The sequence below is a fragment of the Budorcas taxicolor genome, chromosome 17, assembly GCF_023091745.1.
Source record: "Budorcas taxicolor isolate Tak-1 chromosome 17, Takin1.1, whole genome shotgun sequence".
NCBI classification, from domain to species: domain Eukaryota; kingdom Metazoa; phylum Chordata; class Mammalia; order Artiodactyla; family Bovidae; genus Budorcas; species Budorcas taxicolor.
This window is the reverse complement of record NC_068926.1, coordinates 67657196-67673076: the sequence shown is the minus strand read 5'-3', so window position 1 is coordinate 67673076 and position 15881 is coordinate 67657196. Positions and strand designations below refer to the sequence as shown.

General features: G+C 44.3%; 1 protein-coding gene across 3 annotated transcripts in view; it reads left to right on the top strand.

The window, feature by feature from the left end:
* Positions 1 to 15881, top strand: part of TTC28 (tetratricopeptide repeat domain 28) — a 557344-nt gene that overhangs the window by 474411 nt on the left and 67052 nt on the right. The window lies entirely within an intron of this gene.

The following is a 15881-nucleotide window of genomic DNA, read 5'->3' as shown; positions in this document are numbered from 1 at the left end:
CGTTTGTTTCTTCTTTTATAAACATCCTACTTGAAGAAATCTTCTGAAATTCACACACTTGTGCTCAGTCTATTCACAGTTGCTGCAGCAGAAGCAAATATGTGTCTCTGGAGTACAAACCCCTTAGCAGAAAGAATGTCTTTATTCTTTTCAGTCTTTTCTTTTCAGACAGGGAAGGGCCTCATCAGACATGCCCATTTTCTAAGATGGGTTTGTAGAATGTTTAAACATAAACATGACTTTGAATTTAACATATTAGCTAATTAAAATTGAGATGCTTTTTGGGTTATAAACAGATTCATAATGAGTTTGTACTACAACTGAATGCCTGTTTGAGAATTTATCACTAGTGACAGGATCTGTGTGTTGGGGGGCTGAGGTGAAGAAACTGAACTTCCAATATCAAGGATAGGGAAGAAAAGTGCTGTTTTTTGCAAATATTGTAGAAGTTATATACTCGTGGAAATGTTTAATCATAATTGACTATTTTGTATATAGAAATATATATATATATAGTATATTTTATATATAGAAAGTAATTTCCACAAGGACCCTGTTTCTGGGAAGATGGAAGGAAGAGAGTCCCTGAGAGTTGGGTCATAGGCAGATTTCCCAGACGTCTCAGTCCTCCGTTCTGTGATTAACAAATGTTGAAAAGATCTGTGTTAGAGAATCTGCTGTGTGAGCTGGTGTCGGGTCCCAGGGACATCTGCTTTTCTCTTGAATGATTTCATTTGTAATCATGAAAATCCTAAGATGTGGCAGTGATTTCTTTAGAGATAGGTGCTTAACTCAGACTCCCGAGTGTATGGTAGTCATTGCCAGCAGCTGGGTTGGTCTTTGGGTGTTTATCAAGTCTGAGATGAGCTCTTAGACAGAAAGTAACCATTGGAAAATGGACTGTCAAGGCCGGAAGGGGCCCTGCTGGTCATCAAGGCCAACTCATTTACGGAAGCCGGCATGGAATGGGATTTGCTGACAGCGAGTTGGTGTCAGAGCTGGGATCAAAACGATCTCAATCTCAGCCATACTCCCAGGCCAGTACTGGTTCTGTTTTCAATTATCAAAATTAATATCATACTTGAGACAATAGCCGAAGCATGTAAGAATGTCATCTCTAGCTTCTGTGTGTGGGAAGCATGAGCAGGCATCAGCCATATGTGCTCCCTGCTGCTCTGTTTCTTCCCCGGCGGCCGAGCATCTTGGAGCATCCTTGTCCTTAACGCTGGCATGTGGGGTGGCGACCACAGCGGCTTCACAGAGTGGGAACCCCTCAAACTTGGATGTAAGGCTACTCCCCGAGATTCAACTATAAATGACCGTAAAATAGATTAGACCAGGGTACACAGAGCTGCTTTAGCAGACAGAAAGGTGCTTAGACCAATCTGATTAACCTGTAACCCAGTCAAAGGTATTGCCTATCCAAAGCAAGTATGAGGGGGGAAGGGCTGGTCAGCAGTAGAAACACAGGAAAGGGACCATAAGTAGGGCAGACTTCAGCCGTGCCCATTTCTGATCTTGTGCAAAGGGAGAGAGAATCTTGGCAAAAGGACTCCAGGTCCCACCGGAAGGCTGTTCTCATCATAGTGGACAGGCAGTCATTATGCACTCCTCCTCCCCACCCTTCCACACTTATTTGAGTGCCTACTACATGCTGCATCCACTGGAGATCCGGCAGAGTGGTCAAGGTGGCAGGCATAGCTCCTGCTCTGAGGGGAAATGAAAAAAAAAAAAAAAAAATAGAGCAGATATGGTCTTTTAATGAAAATTGCTGTAAGCACTTAAACAAAAGTGCAGGGGGTAGTGAAAATGTGTAAGCAGTGGGGAAACCCACACTGGGAGTTGCGGGGGGTGGGGGGTGGGGGCGCGGTCTTGAGGAAGGTGTGTTTGAGCTGAGCGCGGAAGGATGACGAGAAATAAACTAGATGAAGGCCACTGCAGGTAGGATGCACAGGGTCTGCAGTGACCCTCAGTGGAGAGACCTCTCAGGTGATGCTGCCTCCCTGATGCTTTTTGTCAGACTTTCTGATTATCATTTGGTTTCTCATGACATCTACTTGCAGATATAAAGTGTACATAACAAACTGGCATTCTGATTTGTACAACTCTATGACCTTGGTTGGTGGAAGTGAGCTCCATGAGGCCAAGATTCTTTGAGCACATTTATAACATGAGGTTTTCAAGCTTGTAGGACCACACTCCAGAGCTTGAACTGAGATGAGATCATGAGGGGACTTGGGTGTGCAGCACCTGCCATCTGAACCCCTACGCGTGCAGAGGTGGTTTCTGTGTGCACCGCCCTTGCCGCAGCCAGGACATCACAGTCCACACCAGCCACTGAGAGGACTCAGCCTGTGCAAACATACAGCCTTCTCTTGATCTCAGTTTTCCTGGACCTAGGTTGAAATTCATCCTGAGAAGGAGAGGATTACCCTTTGACTTCCCAGCACCCCCTTGTTGGACACCATAGTTTAACTCCAAACGCTTGTGCCTGAGCAGTTCTTTTACAAGATACTGGAGGGTGACTAAGTTTGCTTCCTGGTGCCTTTTGATTTAGAAAAATGACTTTGAGGTTGTAGGTCAGCCGTTTGTCAATGGCAGGGAGAGAGGAAAACACTGTGACTTGCTTCTGTTTCCTGCATTAACCTTTTCCCCTCTGCCTGGGGCAGAAAGCTCACAAATTAGGGTGCATCCTCAGGGGTCTCCAGGATGTGGGCTGGCTTGATGCTCAGCATTAATCTGGGGGGCTGCCCTCAATAGCTTCAATCCCAGTTTGAACACCCAGAAGTGAGGGTCTTTCCTGTTGCTTTGAACTAGTCTTATTAGAAATTCGTTCATCTTTTGTGACCTCAAACTCAGGTTCTTAATTATGATATTAAAATCGAATAGTTTGTTGGCATGGTTTGAATTTACTAAAATGGAGTTTTTGTGAGACTGGTTTCTGCCTCACAGTTTCAAGAAAGCATTTCAAGTGACAGATAAATTATTTCTCACCTATAAAGTGAGTAAATATTGTAAGCTGTGGATATAGTGGACAGTCTCATGCCCTAGGAATATAAATTGGTTTCGCTGTTCTAAAAATATTGGATTGGCCAAAAAGTTTGTCCTTCTACTTTTCCTGTAGGTAGTCTCATCTCCCTTTAGAGCCCTGTACATCTAACTCAGGTCTCTGCTATTCTGCATGGTCGCTACCAATTACACTTACTTCATTCTTCCTTGTTCCATAGTCACCTGCGTTGTGTCTTCCCAAGGAGATGGTGATGCCATGGAGAGCAGGTGTGGTGTTCTCTCTGAATTCTCACTAACACAGTGCCTGGCCCAGAGTGGGACATCGGTGAATTTGAAATTTAGTCACCAGAAGCTGTGCTGTGAGCAGACCCTCTGCTCATGCTGGGCTGGCTCACCAATTCCCTTTTTCCAGTGGATGTAAAGTACACAGTGTGCCCCTAGAAACTGAGTCTCCGTGCCTGGGGGAACACCTTCATTCAGTTACCCACAGTCTGGCCATGATATCCTTGTTATTCTGCAGACCATTTTTGTTCTCCTTAATGGCATCTTGCTGCTGAAAGGAAGTACATTGCTACAAAGGAGTTTCTGAAAATGGATTTAAAATAAAAGAACTGCTTTTATTAAGTGTTTAATAAGAACTTCCAGTCCCTTCCTCCCAGATCAAAAGAGGCGTAGATTGAAACCACTGTACCGAACATGAACCTCCCAAAAGGGAGATGTTATGAATTTCAAAGCACATCTTCAGTTTTTAATTCTGATATTTAGCTAGAGCCTTGCTGCTTCCTGGGCACCTGGGACAGTGAAGTGGCGCTTTGCGGGTGCTAAGCTGACAGGTTAGAATACTAGCAGGGCCATGTTCAGTGGGAGATCTGGTCTGGTCTTCTTCAGGGTCTTTAAATAAATTGCAGTTGTAGACTGCCCTTGTCATAGGGTAAATATTCCTTCATTACTGTAAATGAATATGAAATCTTGATACACTATAGCTGCTACTATTTTTTTCTTTTGGTGCTTTTCTATATTTCTGAATTTTCTATAGTGAAAGTTATTTTTATAATCAAATGTATTTTCTTATTTCAAAACACTGATTAATTTAGAGTGCACCAGTTCATAAATGCTGATACCTCTAGTTGATTCTAGCCTGATAACAAGGGACAAATGTTAACAAGACTGACAGTCCCAAGTGCTGGAGGAGATGTGGGTCCACAGGATATCTTATATGTGGCTTGGGGAAGTAGATTGGCATGACCACATCAGAAGATGGTTTGTCATCACTTTCTGAGCCAAGTAGTTGCTTACCTTTTGACCCAGGCACATAATATAATATATGTATAACGTCAAAGAGAGGATCTTGTACATGAACGGGAATCGTCAGAGTCACACTGCAAACAATAGCAAAATTCTGGAAGTACAGGCCATCGGTAAGAGAATGGATGAGTAAATAGTGCTGCAGTTAGTCCCCAAATGGAATATTGGGCAGCAAACAAAAGAGATGGGTCATAGTGAACCTCTTATTAAATAAGTTAAATAAATTGGAGCCCATATTATGCAAAAAAGTAGGTCCCCAAAATACTAACTATAGCATGACATCTTAATTGATAGAGTTAAAGCAACTGAAATCAAAATATGCTTTTAGGAATATAGCAGTCAATTCAGTTGCTCAGTCATGTCCGACTCTTTGTGAGCATGCCAGGCTTCCCTGTCCATCACCAACTCCCAGAGCTTGCTCAAACTTGGTGATGCCATGCAACCATCTCATCCTCTGTCGTCCCCTTCTCCTCGTGCCTTCAGTCTTTCTGAGCATCAGGGTCTTTTCCAGTGAGTCAGTTCTTCATGTCAGGTGGCCAGAGTATTGGAGTTTCAGATTTAGCATCAGTCCTTCCAATGAATATTCAGGACTGATTTCCTATAGGATAGACTGGTTGGATCTCCTTGCAGTCCAAGGGACTCTCAAGAGTCTTCTCCAACACCACAGTTCAAAAGCATCACTTCTTTGGTGCTCAGCCTTCTTTATGGTCCAGCTCTGACATCCATACATGACTGCCAGAAAAACAGCCATAGCTTTGACTAGATGGACCTTTGTCAGCAAAGTAATATCTCTGCTTTTTAATACACTGTCTAGGTTTGGCATAGCTTTTCTTCCAAGGAGCAAGCATCTTTTAATTTCATGGCTTCAGTCGCCATCTGCAGTGATTTTGGAACCCAAGAAAATAAAGTCTGTCACTGTTTCCATTATTCCCCATCTATTTGCCATGAAGTGATGGGACCAGATGCCATGATCTTCGTTTTTTGAATGTTGAGTTTTTTCACTCTCCTCTTTCACTTTCATCAAGAGGCTTTTTAGTTCCTCTTCACTTTCTGCCATAGGTGTGGTGTTATCTGCATATCTGAGGTTATTGATATTTTTCCCTGCAATCTTGAGTCCAGCTTGTGCTTCATCCAGCCTGGCATTTCACGGATGTACTCTGCATATAAGTTAAATAAGCAGGATGACCATATACAGCCTTGACCTGCTCCTTTCCCAGTTTGGAACCAGTCCGTTGTTCCATGTCTGGTTCTAACTATTGCTTCTTGACCTGCATACAGATTTCTCAGGAGGCAGGTAAGGTGGTGTGGCATTCTCATCTCTTGAAGAATTTTCCACAGTTTGTTGTGATCCACACAAAGGCTTTAGTGTAGTCACTGAAGCAGAAGTAAATGTTTTTCTGGAATTCTCTTGCTTTTTCTATGATCCAGCGGAATATAGGTAGAGGCAGTAAAACTTGTGTGGAGTGGACAGGCATGGAGTGATGGCCGTGGGCTTGGGGGTGGGACTTGCCTCAGACTGAGGGTGGGGGGGGGATGGGCTCTTTGGGAGGTAGCAGATGATTAGCTGTAAATTGCTCTCTAGCTGTTTGGGCTGGTGGGTTTATAAGTACTTATGATTTTATTAAAAATTACTGAATAAATATGTGAAAACAGGCTGCTCATGGATCAACAATGAACCAACGTTTATGATTAATTCAGTCCCAAAGAGATTCCCATCCCCCATCTCTGCTGAAAGAGGGGGAAAAAACCCAGAGCTTTTTAAACAAGCGGATTGCAAAAGCAAGATTGCAACTAGGACATATTTAACTGATGAAACGGATACTTGATAGACTGATTTAAACTACTTATATCTGTTCTTTTAAGCAAGTAACCATGCACTGGTCATTGCTTCATCATTGGCTTATTTTAAATTACAGTGAGCCTTTGAAAGTTTAGGGCTTCTCTTGTGGCTCACATGGTGAAGAGTCTGCCTGCAGTGTGGGAGACCTGGTTCGAGCCCTGAGTTGGGAAGATGCCCTGGAAAAGAGAAAGGCTACCCACTCCAGAGTTCTGGCCAGGAGAATTCCATGGACTCTATAGCCTCTTGATGAAAGTGAAAGAGGAGAGTGAAAAAGTTGGCTTAAAGCTCAGCATTCAGAAAACTAAGATCATGGTATCTGGTCCCATCACTTCATGGCAAATAGACGTGGAAACAGTGGCTGACTTTATTTGGGGGGGCTCCAAAATCACTGCAGATGGTGACTGCAGCCATGAAATTAAAAGACGCTTACCCCTTAGAAGGAAAGTTATGACCAACCTAGATAGCATATTAAAAAGCAGAGACATTACTTTGTTAACAAAGGTCCGTCTAGTCAAGGCTATGGTTTTTCCAGTGGTCATGTATGGATGTGAGAGTTGGGCCATAAAGAAAGCTGAGCGCAGAAGAATTGATGCTTATGAACAGTGGTGTTGGAGAAGACTCCTGAGACTCCATTGGACTGCAAGGAGATCCAGCTAGTCCATCCTAAAGGAGATGAATCCTGGGTGTTCATTGGAAGGACTGATGTTGAAGCTGAAGCTCCAATACTTTGGCCATCTGATGTGAAGAGCTGACTCATTTGAAAAGACCCTGATGCTGGGAAAGATTGAGGGCAGGAGGAGAAGGGGACGACAGAGGATGAGATGGTTGGATGGCATCACCGACTCAATGCACATGAGTTTGGGTAGGCACCAGGAGTTGGTGATGGACAGGGAGGCCTGGTATGCTGTGCTTCATGAGGTTGCAAAGAGTCGGACACGGCTGAGCGACTGAACTGAACTGATAGTCCATGGGGTTGCAAAGAGTCGGACATAACTGAGCGACTTTCACTTTGAAAGTTTAAAGCTGTCTTCATGATATTTTCTAATTCTGGAAAATTGCTAATTAAGGCTGACCTCCCAGTTAATCCAGACTAGTAAGGTTTTATTTTATGAATCAAATATTTTTTCTTATCCCAAATATTTTCCCAGAATTCTATGAAGTAAAAGTGGATATAATATTTGGGGACATTTATTTTATCCCGTAAAGAGTTTCCAATTTCATTCTAAATTAGGGCAGTGCCATTTTGAAAATATTTTATGAGCATGTAACCCAGTTTGTGCCAGAGCTGATCCTGAGCTTGGAAATGCATGCGTGAATAATAGCCAGAATTCTTGGCCTTACAGTAGCTGCCAGTGTGGAGCATGCAACAAATGTGTGAATTATTAATCCGCCATATGTGAAACGCTATGGTAAAGGTCTAAACCAGAAAAAGACCTTGCCTCATTTTGCCCCCCAGGGGTCAAGGCAGTGGTTCAGGAGGTTTCCTCAGAGGTGACATTTGAGCTAGGCCTGAAGCATCTCGGAGAAGGCAGTGGCAACCCACTCCAGTACTCTTGCCTGGAGAATCCCATGGACGGAGGAGCCTGGTAGGCTACAGTCCATGGTGTCGCTAAGAGTCGGACACGACTGAGCGACTTCACTTTCAATTTTCACTTTTATGCATTGGAGAAGGAAATGACAACCCACTGGAGAATCCCAGGGACAGAGGAGTCTGTTGGGCTTCCATCTATGGGGTCACAGAGAGTCGGACACGACTGACGCGACTTAGCAGCAGCAGCAGCACCAGCTGAAGCATGAGGCTGAGAGGTCACTTTTAGCAGAGGAAGTCCCTCACCCGCAGAGGAAGTCCCTCACCCGCGGGGCCTGGAGAAAGGGAAGGGCCCAGGCCTTCAGCTGGTGAGTGGTCATTGCAAGAGGAGGACCCCTGTCCTGTGTTGCAGGAAATGTCGTCCCTATGTCCCAGTGCTCAGCTGCTGCCTTCAGAGGCTCGCCTCTTTCCTGTAAGATCTGAAGTCAAGCTCCCTTTCTGATAGGGTGGGCTTACCTAGCTGAATCTCTTATGTCCTGTCTTCTCATGACAAGATTCATTCCAAAGGGCAGGCTTTATCTCTGAGGTGACTCACACAGGCTCAGCTACATCTGAAGAGGAAAAATAAAAACAACATGATGCCAGGTTAGGGATTAGAGCACTTGAAGAGACACAGCTGCAGAAATGAGTGGAACATGCTGTAGATTCTGGTCTTATGCCCCGGATTCCTGAATTTGGATTCCTTCCAGAAGGCTGAATACAAAATGAGTACAGAAGGCTCTGGTAAGCTTCTTAGCGTAAGTCAGCAGCTTAGCAAGAAGGATAAGTGTAGTTGGTCTTTTTGTATGACCTTTGAAATAGCCTAAATTGAATCCCCCCTTGTATTTCTCATGCAATTTTCTAAAAGCAGAATTCTTGAAATTGCTCAATATGGGTTTTCCCATTATTCATAGGAGGGATAATCTGGTGAATAGTAGAATCAGCCTAAGGACAAAAAAGCGACAGCAGTGATGCAAGGCACACCATTTGTGCCAGTCATTGTGCCAGTGTGGGGTCCCTGGGCCTGGAGCTGTGAAAGGCCTGGACTTCCCTGGACCAGGGGCCAACATGTCTGTACCGGGGCCACAGGGCAAGGGCGACTCTGATAGGTGTCCTGGGGCCCGGGCAGGGACAGTGCTGGACACCAGACACTTCTTTTTTGTCTCATCTCATCCTTTGTTCATGTTCCCAAAGCTTGGAGTGGCATTTCTGTTAGAACAAGGGCTAGAGGAGAGGGGCGAGGCAAATCCACTGACCAGTCCAGTCAGTGCTTCCCTCTCAGGCCCACCTCAGCCTTGGCTGGCTGTTGCCATAACCAATTTTGTAAAAATTCTTTGAACTAATCAAATCTCAATATCTCTGACTTTGTATATCCTGCCCTTTGCCCCAGTGAAATTCCCTGGTCTTTTCTTTCTGATTGATTCTGTGTAGCTTTATCTAACAATCAATATTTAAGACATTTAATGTATAACTCTTGACTTATCTTGCTTTGGGAAAAGAACCTCAATGTAGCCACCAAGTTCCTCTTTGGAATGGCTAAAATAGGTATTGTTTTCATCTCATTTGCACTTTACCGGTTTGAGCACAGTGGTAAGGAGGCCCTGAAGAGGTGCCGTCCTTAGAGGAGCACACTTGGCTGTCAGACCACAGCTCACACTGTGCTGGTGGGGTTTGCCTCTGATAATGCGTGGAGCACCTCAACATTTCAGAGACATGTACCACAGACATGTTCCTTACTCTGGGTCTGTGCCAGCCTATTGGGCTTAGGTGTCTGTGTCTCATTTTTTCTGTGACCAGACAGCACTCTTCTCAGAGCAGAAGCCAGGATCACAGGAGGCCAAGCAAAACCATCAGGCTCACCGCTTGCTCACATCTAAAGCAAGACATGTATGCAGTGGTACATGGACAGGACAGGAGTCTCTCCTGTGATCGTGTGCTGAACAGGAGCTCAGACTGCCACCCGCAGCGCCCCTGCAGATGGGCAGAGACATGATGATCTTTGTTCAGGCTTCCTGCTTCTGTTCCCTTCAGTATCTGACGTGGACCACTTTCTGCTTCTCTCTCTCCCCCTCAACGCAGCACATACCCGGGTGTGAGCCAAGCTCTGCAAGCCCTCCTCCATCTCCTCTGACGGCTTCTCATCTTCCTCTTGCTCTGAAACTACAGGCATTTCCCCGTGCTCACATCTGGTTATTGGACTTCCCCTTGGAAAGGTCGTCTTCCTCAGGAACACAGATGTGCATGCTTGCCCAGTGTCTCACTTGATTTCTAGGCTTGACCTTACCCCTGTATACAAGCAGGTCCCATGGAAATGACCTCAGGCTTCCCACATCCAAAGTCAAACCTCTTCTCACGTGGTACCCAATCAGGTTCACCTGTATTTCCGGTTTTCCCACCCTGGGCTGGCTGTTATAAGAATACATCTGGGTGACCAGCCTGGCCTCCCTGCCTCCTGCCTCCTTCTCCTGCTTCAGCTCCCTTGGCCCTCTGCTGCCTGAGGAGTTTCCCCAAAGCTCCACTGTCATCTGATGGCTCCCACACACATCATAACCCACAGAGAATGCTGGCAGCCGAGGAGCACCTGGAGTGACTGGGTCAGCAGGCCCCGTTGTTCATATGGCTTGTCTCACTCCAGCGCCTGGAGTCAATCCTCTGTTCCAGCAGGGGTCAGGTTCCCCCACCCCCTGCCACCACCGTCCCCTACCACCTCCAGATCGTGCACATTCTCCTGGGTTTGCATTTACTTTCTTCTTCTGCCAGCGTGGGATCCCCTGGAGTCCTAATCCCTGGGGCATTGCTTTTCCTGGAAGTCTTAAGCACACATTGAATGCAGGATTTGCTTACACAGGTGGATTGAAGTCAGAGTAGGGCAGAGGGTATTAAGGAGAGAGGACAAAGTAGGGGATACCTGCTGGGAGCTGACCACCCATGCTTTCCCCCCTTCTTTACCTACCATCAGGATTTAGAAAAGTGTGGGCATGTGATACATAGAAGTCTGATGTATACTCATTGGGCAGCTAAAATTAAATAGGACAGACTGGCTCAGTCCCAATAGTATTGTCCCTGAATGGCTGGACAGTGACCAGGTCTAGTGACTGTGTCTTATCTCTACAGTCCCAGCTCTTAACAGTGCCTGCTACCTAAGAGGCCCTCAGTGAGTGTTCACTGGATGAGTGGGTAAGGAAAAGAGGGAGAGAACTGCTGGGGGCTAGGAGGACTCCTTTTTTGACCATGACGTCAGTATGGCATCCTTGATGTGGCAAAGCATGACACAGGTGGGAACATGTTTCATAGTTATTTCCCATATTGCTCTGGTCTTTTCTTCCCACTTCCACCCCCAAGAAGTACCATGAAAGCACAATTTTCAACACTCAAAGAGGTGGACTTAAATCAGATAATTAGTGCAGACCTTGAACTTACATCCACATTACAAAACTTGGCCCCTAGGCCAGCACATGAAACTCCTCTGAGTGTTAGTAACACATTAAACTTGTTAAGGCTTCAAAAGTAACGAGATGTTCTTTCCTGGCTTTTGATGGCCTTATGCTAATACAGTGAGGAGTCAGCGCTAATAAGCAAGGAGAAGCAGAATGATTTAAGGATCTGTCACCTCCAAAAACACACTGTCTGATGGAGACAAAGGTATCATTGTAAACTGTCTCTTCCTTTATTCCTGTGTGTGCTGCTCATCCCCTGTTAGAGACATCAAGGAACAACACTTCATTCTGGCATCCCTTCTAAAAGCATCTTGCTTTTAGGAGGGATGGCATCCCTTCCCATCTCTGGAGTCAGCCGCATAGCTGTCCTGCCCTCGTCCCCTCCCTGCCTCCACTCCAGGGCCTCTTGTGAGCCTGCCGCTGATACTGGCTCCAGTGCCTTTTCTGTGTCCTCATCTCCAGCCTCACAGGTGGATCAAGCAACGGTGGATGTTTCCACCTAAAACTTGAAGTTGGATGGACACATGTCGTCCATGAAAGGATAGAACCATGGGGTGGAGATAACTTGCAGATCTGACTATAAGTTAATGTGCACATGTACTGGTTTAGACCGATGGGGCTGACAGTGCAGGCGCCACATATTGATTATCACCTCAGGATTGGAGACGGCCTCTCTTGAGAAGACTAAATGGAAAGACAGAGTGATACGCAACATTGACTTCCTTTCCTTAGACCAGCCACCCCAGACTTGGTGCCACATCCCTGCAGAGAACGAAGACGTCTCTTTGGGGTTTTTCCACAAAGCTATTTGTTAGGTCTAGGCTGTTTCAGTGTTGGGTTTTCATGTTTCCTTCTATCTCAGCACCTTGTATGTTTCACTTTTGGGTATTCTAATCATAGTATTGTTTATTGTATGGAGTTCATTTTGTAGTGTCTCTCTGTCTCACTGGACTAGAAGTCCATCGAGTGTGAGGATTGGGTCTGTGTGGTTTGCCATGAGTACAGTACCTGGAACATGGTTGACTCTCAGAAAATAGTCATTGAATGACTAAATGAAGGGGGCCTACCTTTCTTTCCCCAATACAAACATTGTCAGTTCATAGTTACATTCATGGGCTTCCCTTGTGGCTCAGCAGGTAAAGAATCCCTCTGCAATGTGGGAGAACTGGATTTGATCCCTGGGTTGGGAAGATCCCCTGGCAAGGGAAAGGCTACCCACTCCAGTTATGTTAAGTTTTGTTATTGCTGAAGCTAGGAAAGTTTCCCTTCAATGCTAGAGTTGATCTGGCTACATACAAGGAAAACAATTTCCAAAGAAGGACACAGATTGAGCAAACTGAATTAATACCAGAGTGAAATGGGGGTGTGGGTGGGGGGAAGATGGGAGGGAGTGTGTGTGTGTGTGTACAAACTTTCTTTCAGTTAAGCGTAAGCTAATGTATTGGAGAAGACTCTTGAGAGTCCCTTGGACTGCAAGGAGATCCAACCAGTCCATCCTAAAGGAGATCAGTCCTGGGTGTTCATTGGAAGGACTGATGCTGAAGTTGAAACTCCAATACTTTGGCCACCTGATGCAAAGAGTTGACTCATTGGAAAAGACCCTGATGCTGGGAGGCATTGAGGGCAGGAGGATAAGGGGACAACAGAGGATGAGATGGCTGGATGGCATCACCGACTTGATGGACATGAGTTTGGGTCAACTCCGGGAGTTGGTGATGGACAGGGAGGCCTGGCGTGCTGCGATTCATGGGATTGCAAAGAGTCAGACACGACTGAGCAACTGAGCTGAACTGAATGTGTTACTGTTTTTTTGTTTGTTTTTGTAAATCTGCTTCCTCCTACTTTAGTTCAGTGTTGACTTTTAAGTTCTGGAGAGAAAACTCACCAGAGCTTGTAGTGAATGAGGATTATGGTATTTTTGAATGATGGAAATGGCTAAGTTTAGAAGGATAGAGAATTAGAGATGGGAGAAAGTTACAAAGAGGAAAAAAGCTAGTTGTCTAACTTATCTTTGAAAATGAGTCAAATAGGCAAGAGAATCCAGGTTCTGTAAAATACAAAGCATTTCAGTTTCTCATGGCAGGTAGGATTTTTCAGTATATGTGTACAGCTTTGATTTCATCTTACACTACTGTATGGTATTAACAAACCAAGATAAGTAAAATGCCTTCCTGGGGGCTCTGTTTAACACTCATATTTTAACTCTGACTCCCTATTAGAACCTCTCAACTTGCTTCTTTCAGGGAAGAAGAGAGAAACGGCCTTCACGACCCTTACCTTGTGCTAGACACAGACGTTCATACTCACTCACTGTGATGTCCTCTGACGTGGTGATTGTAGTCCTATTTTACATAGCAGGAAGCCCAAAGAAACTCAGAGTTACTCAAGGAATTGTCAGGGGTTCACAGCTAGTTAAATGGTGGAAATGGATGTGGGCTTTAGAAAGCGTTTCTCAAAAGCAAAGAGTGCTATGCCTTCTGGGGCTCTAGAATTGCATTTTCAAATGATTTTGTTTGAGGATGAGAAAAAGACAGAAAATTACTCATTCAGTGCCTTTCCAGACTTTTGCTGTCCCTTTGGAGAATTTAGTACAGTTGTCTCCTCCCCTTCTGGCAACTTCCATTGAGTCTCCAAGAACTGGGTATTCTCCAGTCTCAGCAGTAAAATGAAGGAAAGAGCAGTGTAGGAAAATATACAAGATGAAAAAGTAGAGAAATATTCTGTCACAGGGCAATCTAACACAGCATTTAAACAGTCTTACTAAGGTGAATTTGAGAGCACGGATCATGGTTTCTCATTGAGAAATAAAAGTCCTTTGGCTTAAAGAATATCTTCAAAAAATAAATCCTTCATTACCCAGGGTATTTCTTGAAATGAAAAGAGTACATATCAAGCCATATCATGAAAGAAGTAATTCAGCAGTCCTTGAGAATTTACCTAGTTTCCATTCAAACATTAAAGTGATCGTTTAATCTTACATACAATTCCCTGAACTCTCCCTAAATAATTGCTTTGGTGATTTTAGCTCAACCTTGAAACAGAGTTGAATCTGTTGTATATTTGACTTCATTTGAAAGAAAGAAACAGTTATAAGGACATAGAGACTTCAGAGGTTTAAACCCTTTATCCACAGGGACTAGAGGAGAGAAGTAAGTGTGTGCAAGCCAAGAATGCAATGAGCTATCAGCTCTGACAATAATAATAATAATACCACCTGTTCTAAATGGGAACTTTATATAACGTCTACCAGGCATCTTCACATGTATTCATTCCTTAGTTAATCTTTATAGTAACCCTTGGAGATAGGTAAGACAACTGTTAGGATCCCTCTTTTTGAGACAAGGAAGTTGAGCCTCTAAAACTGACTTACCCAAGATCACACAGCTAAAGGATAAAGTTGGAACTTGGACCCAGGCCTCCAGGTTCCCATCTACTGCTCTTTCCAACGGAGCCATTTGTCTCTCTCAAGAGGCAAGTATTTACTGTGGATAAGCTTTTGTTAGATATGCCAAGGCTCATGCCAAGTCTCTCACTGTAGTAGAAATTTTCCTGTGTTTGAGACAGATGGGCATTGCCTGGGGCTGGTGTCAGTATTTATAGAGATGGAATTTGAGCTGTAATAATAAAGTTCTGAATTATTCTCTGTGTCACACTAAAGCCTTCAGATGAACTAAATTTCAGTCAGTAGTATATAAATAAACTGATCTACTTAATTTCTACACGGCTTGGGCATGTGGGTTCCAGAATAAATCTGAAGCTGCTTAAATCAGAGTGGAAAAAGAGACCGGCAGCAGGTTATTCCCTGGCAGTCTAATGATTATGACTCTGTATTTCCACTGCAAAGGGGCACAGGTTCGATCCCTGATCTGGGAACTAAGACCCTGCAAGCTATGTGGCGCTAAACTGAGAAAGTAATAAATAAATAGGATGTCACTTAGTGCAGTTCTACTCTAGTTAAAAGACTGGCTGTGAAGGGTTTGTAATATAGTATGGACGATGTTAGAAGCATTTTTCTGAGTAAGTTAGCCTTTCAAATAGAGTTTGAAATTTTTTAATTCTTTTATTCATTCAGCACCTATTTGCTTAATATCCCCATAAGGCCAGTTACTAAACTGGGCCCCAAGAAAAGACATGGTTCCTGTCGGACATGACTGAGCAACTTCACACTCTCCTGTCCTTAGGCATTCACAGGCCAGTAGGTATGTGGGTGTCATGAATAAAGACACTCAAAAGCACAGATGAAAGTTTCACAGAGGTCTAGCATTCATCTTACCTATCCCTACGTTTTCAGATCTTTTATTTTCTTCAAGTTGGAATTTTCAGTATTTCGTATTACAGCAGATAATGCAGTCACTCTCGTCTCTGAGAAGTCCAGTTACTGAGACATTTATTCAGCAAATATTTGTCACATGTGTACTGTGCATCTGGTTGTCTGCTGGGTACTGGGGTTGCAGAGATGAAACCAACAGCTTTCCTGTGGTAAGGAGCTCTCAGTCTAAAGGAGAAAGATAAAAAACAAATGCATTCTGTTTGGATTTGCTGCTTATAGCTGTATGACCTTTGGCAGACAGTTTAATCTCATGGGGTTTTTATAACACTAAAATGATAATACCTGAAAAACAGTTGGAGAGAGCTGGGCACATTAGAAGCCTTCATGCAGTTGCTGCTGTCACTGATGAGAAAAGTGGGGGAGGCTCACAGAGGCCGCGGGAGCATTTGTGCC